Here is a 6,132-nt window from a genome sequence, read left to right as displayed (position 1 = left end):
CTCTGTCCATGGACATATATAGCTACTTCATATAATTTGTCGTGTTCACATTATGACTATAGTATAACAGCAAGTCTAAGAAAGTGTGGTTACTCTGAAGTTTTCTTAAAGTAATAGCCAGTGAACAGAAGATGTTGAGATGAAACTGGTATTAACTTGAGGTATAATCTTCTGAATACAATCAGTGTTTTGGTTTGGGAAGGTGGCATAGTCTCTAACAAAAAATCAAATACATTTGCTGCCACTTCAGTTGCTAGGCTGAGCATTGAAGAGGATTAGACTCATTGGGGTGTTCTATTTGGTGTGTAAAGCTAGAAGATTCAGCATCTGTAACTTGAACACATTTGAAGACATGACCAGAGATTTCTCAAGGATGGAGTAAAGCTACCAGTAAATAATCCATTGGTGTCCAATAAGCTAAACCACTGTATTTTGTTGGCCAGACTTTGTCCTGAAAACAGCCAATGTTGAAAGATAACTACCCTAAGGACTCCTTAATATGCAGTCTTCATGTGCAAATGTTAGTATTGTTTATCTGTGAAGCCTGCTATATGCCAATTGTTGATATTGTACTGGGATTACAGCCAAGCTTTTGATTTTCTGCTCCCTATGTGTTGGACTGAAAGAACTGAAGAAAATCTGCTCCAACAGGATGTATGCTTATAAACGTCAAAAAGCTTTGCAAGGAGCAGAGTCAATTAGATCGTTGGTAAAGGCTTGTTGTTGAAGCATACCCATCTTGTGTGGAGCTTTGTTGACAGAGATGGAGGAAGGCAAATTGGTTTCCTCCAAGTCTGGTAAATTTGTAGTGCCTTAGTTTAAACCATTTGCTTTCTGCACCGCAAAGTAGTTTGATTTCTGCCACCCCTTGCCCAACCAAACCTCCAAATCTACCACCAATCAAAGCAGTAAATTATAAATATGCATCCAAAACACTGCAACTCTGATTTCTGTGCTCCAGAAATAATTCTGAAATGCTATTTGAAAAGCAGCAGGAACTGCACTGTGGAAATCAGCGCTGACATGGTCCTGAACTGGTAAGAAAAAGACAACCAGAATGAAAGTGCTGGAGCTGCAGTATTAAAATCCAGGAACTGGTTGTTTTGCGTCAAAGTAGACTTTTTAGCTGCTGAAACTACGAGAAATAGACAAATCGGTTGTGATCATGGAGGTCACTACTTGTGTTTTTATTTTTCATTTGCCAGTTGTTTGTATCTTTAAATTGATGGACTCCACTCCTGCCCAACTGGCTGATGAGAAAACAAATGTTTTTAAAACAATTGAAAACCCTACACATTGCATTTTACTCGGAACTGTATGCTTATACAAATGCAACTTCATGTTCCAGAGCACATGCTATCCTGTAAAAATACTAGAGGTGCTTCTTCAAAGCAGCCTGTCAATATTCTGCAGAGGCAATGCTAGCTTCCTTTATGAAACATTGTAAAATCTTTTTGTTCAATTATGGTCTGCATTTGGGTTGACTAATAGAATTTGTGTGTTTTAGGATCTAAAGCAGATGGTCTTGTTTTTCTAATATTTCTGTATTTGTGCCCTTTGACTTGTGTACTTTTCTTTTTATTGTTCAGACATACATCCATGCTACTGGGTGATTTTATTTATGATTGTGCACACACTGAATATATGACCTTTTTCTTTGTAATAAAAGGACTATATTGTTCAAATTTTGCTATGGATATAACTTTGCATCGTTGGAAAAGGCTAGGAAAATGTCACCTATCAGCACAAATTAGAACAGGTCATTGCTTTTGTTAACTGACCACAGGAGAAAGATCAAGATTTGAGTTTCATTGCTGGCCTCTTTTTTTTTCCCCCTTTTTTTCTTTATTTGTAATTTTCTGAATATAGGCCATTTCGCCTTTATTGCCTGCTCTGTCACTGTTAAATGGGGGCTGAACTACTTTGTGTTCCCCTCCTATTCCCATATCCCTCAATTCCCTTCAAGACTAATTCAGTTTTGAGTGCTATCTTAAATATGTCGAGTGTGCATAACCTGATGGATCGATTTGAAGTGGAATTCTTACTACAATCCTCTTTTTAAATCATTCCTTAAAATCAAACTTAAAAAAAACCAAACTGTTGGTCAGTTGTGCTCCTTAAGGCAAGTATAACTTTTTGCATAATAAAAGGTAACATCTTCAAAGTCTGCTGGACCATAGTGCTGTTCTCCCATTCAAGAGGTGACTGGTAGTGATTTAATCTGAAGGTTCCCCATGTCTGAGGTGAGGGGAGAGGCTGAAAGGAAAAGTCCTTTGTGGCAGCCTCAGTAAGTGCAGGAATTGAACATCTCAAACCAGCTACCCAGTCCACTGAGCTAACTGACTACTTTATTTAAATACTAATAGAACATTCAAAGCCAAACTGAAATGATCAAGGAGCAAAGGCGCCCCTCTGCTTGAATACAAAGTTGCTCAAGGCAAAGAGTGGTGCAAACAAAAGCAATATACCACATGCTGGAAATTTAAAATTTAAAAAAAAACTGCTGGAAATGGGAAGCAGGTCAAAATATTATGGAGAAATGGCAGATCAGAGTGGTTGAGGATTATCAGATCCATGATCTCATTAAATGGCAGAGCAGACTGATGGGCTCAGTGATATCTAAGAAGCAAAATAGTTAACGTTTTCAGGTTTAAGGACAATCAGAACTGAGGAAGAAAAGCAAAAGAATAGATTTTCAAAACCTCTTGCTGCTTTCCTCTGTTCTAATGAAGGGTCAAGTAGCTGACCTGTAGTGAGGAGATTTTCCACATTTTCTATTATTTCACAGTAGTAATAAACGGTCATTTGTCTGAAACATTGTGTCATTTCCCAGTGGTTGATAGCCACTGCTGCTCTTGGGACATTAATGAAATTGATTCAGTTAGCAATTTCAAAGTCTGTAGATAGCAGCATAAATTTGGGAAATGTAGTAAACAGACTTCAGGGGGACATGAACTGGTAAAATGGGTAGGCACATGGATGGATGAAATGTAACTTGAGGTAAAGCATTACATTTTGGTCAAAAGAAATATGAACTAAATGGTACAAATTTAAAGGAGCAGAAATTTGAGAGTGTATTTCCACATAGAAAACAGAGAAAGCTTTTAATAGACATGAAATTCTTTGCTTTAAAAAAAAGTCTTCTCACAAACAAGGATTGTTTTCTAAAACTGATGAAATGCTGGTGTAGGCCCAGCTGGAGTATTGAGTCTGATTCTACCAGCCACAATGTAGGAAGGATATCAAGGCTTTAGGTTTAGAGGATCTTAATGAATTGGGCAACAGGGATGGAGGGAATAGACAAATTGGAGATTCAGTAAAGTTGCTTATAATACCATGAAATATTTTGCTTAGAATAAATAAGGAAGTGTTATTTTCAGTATGAAAAGGCTTGATAAGTCATGCAATGGATTAAAAAAAAACTGGCAATAGAACCAGCACGGTGGCACAGTGGTTAGCACTGCTGCCTCACAGTGCCAGAGATCCGGGTTCAACTCCCTCCTCAGGTGACTAACTGTGTGGAGTTTGCACGTTCTCCCCGTGTCTGCGTGGGTTTCCTCCGGGTGCTCCAGTTTCCTCCCACAATCCAAAGATGTGCGGGTCAGGTGAATTGGCCATGCTAAATTTGCCTGTAGTGTTAGGTAAGGGGCAAATGTAGGGGTATGGGTGGGTTTCGCTTCGGCAGGTCGGTGTGGACTTGTTGGGCCGAAGGGCCTGTTTCCACACTAAGTAATCTAATCTAATCTAACCAGTAGTGACAAAAGGGGTGTTAGAAAAATGGGGTAAACCCTTCTAATTTAATTCTAATTTAAACCAGACTCAAAAGCTCACCTCACCTTGTAATCTGTTGAAGTATGAGAGACAAAGAACTACCCAAATCCCACTATTTAAAGAAAATCTTTCAGCAATTTAGTTTTGAACTCCTCGGGAAAATGTCCGAGTCTGAGCTTTTATCTGCCACCTGCTTCATCCTATGCTGTGCCCTCTTTAGATTGTTTAGTTAACTCGCCTACTCAATTTAATCTCTCCCTCACCTCCAGTACATAATCTAAATGTGAGATCTCCGACTTTGTTCCTGTCAATTTCTCTGTAATTAATTTCAAAGGTCCTTTCACTTCATTCCTGAATATTAACTCAAAGAGAGTAAACAGAAGATTCGTTTGGGGCATCTTTCATGGCAAACAATATGAATGGGATACCTCTATTCCAATCATTCGGGTAATCCTGACAATTTGGTCTCAAAATGGTCTTCAGGGCCTGATGCCACCTTTCTAAAGCTCCCTGGGATTCAGAATGATATGCACTTGATTTAAAGTGCTGTAGACCTAAGCTATCCATGACTTCCTTAAACAGCCTAGCATTAAAATCAGACCCTTGGTCTGGTTCAATCTTTTTGGGTAGCCCACACCGCGTGAAGAAAGCTACTACTCTACCACTCTTTTTGCCTTAATATTTCGTAATGGAATTGCCTTCGGAAATCTGATAGATACATCCATTATGGTTAGCAACTACTGATTCCCACTTTTAGTCCTCGGGAGGGGACCTACACAATCAAGTCCCAACCATGTGAAAGGTTCTTTGAATGCGGGAATTGGCAACACAGTTGCTGGTTTTGTTACTGCCCGTGGCTTACTTACAATTTGGCATGTATGACACGTACGGCAAAATTTAACCACATCCTTGTGCATTCCAGGCCAACAGAAATGCTTTTGTATCTCAGCCTGAGTCTTCTGTACACCTGTAAGTAAAAAATGAGGTCTGCAGATGCTGGAGATCACAGCTGCAAATGTGTTGCTGGTCAAAGCACAGCAGGTTAGGCAGCATCTCAGGAATAGAGAATTCGACGTTTCGAGCAACAGATAGATTATGTACTGCCTGTAACAATTCCTGTCTGCTACCGTCAACACAATCTGGTGCACTTCTGCCCATTTCTCTTCTGCACTAACCTGCCGTGGTCTCCACTTTCATCCTGGAATTCTATCTTTCAGATAATAACCCTCAGGAATATTCTCTGCCTCCTTTTCAGAATACGCATCCACATATATATCTTTTATCGTCTTGTCTTTCTGTTGTAAGTCCCCTAGCCCTTCAGGACTAAACACTTCTGTTTGACCCTCTGCCTGTTCAGGTTTTTCCTGCACCATTACGTCAAACATTTAACTGAACCTCAACTCCTTCATCTTTCTCTTTAGTTTTTGCTTCGTGCAGTGACTTATGACAGTGGAATCTTGTTACCACACAGTTTAAGAAAATACCAGGATATTCTTCTTTTAACTCCTCAGTTTCCTGGTCTTCCTTGGGCTTCTCCACAACAAGAGGTGTCACGCCCACCTTGGACCCTGCCAAATTGTTCCTAAAAACTGTGTTCCTGGAACTGACATTCTGTCAATCCCTCCCACTGTTACTTCCCCAGTCTTGAGTTGGCACTCCAACCTGATCTTACATAGGGGAGCACTAAATTTCAGTCCATCTATTCCACAAATGATCACTTTCTCAGGTAACAGCTCAGAAAGAATGCATACTCGCTCATCCCTTACTATCTGCGACTGGTTAGATCTTGTATCTCTCAAAATTATAACTTCTTGCCTTCTCCCTTGTTCTTTCTGAATAAACTTTACCTACAAAGGCGAATTCTTTGTAGAGATCAAGCACTAACTCCATACGCAGCCCCTGCCTAGGCTGTGCACTCTCCTGCAGCTCCTTGAATTTTTTTTAGGATTTCCTTCACTACTTTCACTAATGTCACTGGCTTATGTTCTTTTCCCACATTTATTCTCACAGTGCATTTCTGTAATGACCAGCACTGTGACTTTATGTGTTCCACTTTATGGCATTGAAAACACCTTCACCCAGTGCCCTTCTTAAACCACTGGTACTGTAATTTTCTGTGTCCCACTCCATTACAGTGGAAACAGCTGAGGCTTTTCACTTCCTTTTCACCCTTTTGGGGTTCTTTTGGAACCTGTGGGAAACAATTACCAGTGTTCTCTACTCTTTGTTTTGTAGTGTAAGATCTCCCCTTCTCTCAACTTGTATCCCTTACAGGATGAAATTCTTGCTGGAAGCTTGTCTTATGCACCAATGTGTACTCATCTGCCATCTCTGCTGCTCTTCTCATTTCCTGAACTTTCT

The sequence above is a fragment of the Hemiscyllium ocellatum genome, chromosome 26 (genome assembly GCF_020745735.1).
Source record: "Hemiscyllium ocellatum isolate sHemOce1 chromosome 26, sHemOce1.pat.X.cur, whole genome shotgun sequence".
Lineage (NCBI taxonomy): Eukaryota > Metazoa > Chordata > Chondrichthyes > Orectolobiformes > Hemiscylliidae > Hemiscyllium > Hemiscyllium ocellatum.
The sequence above is the reverse complement of the archived record's forward strand: the minus strand, read 5'-3'. Positions refer to the sequence as shown.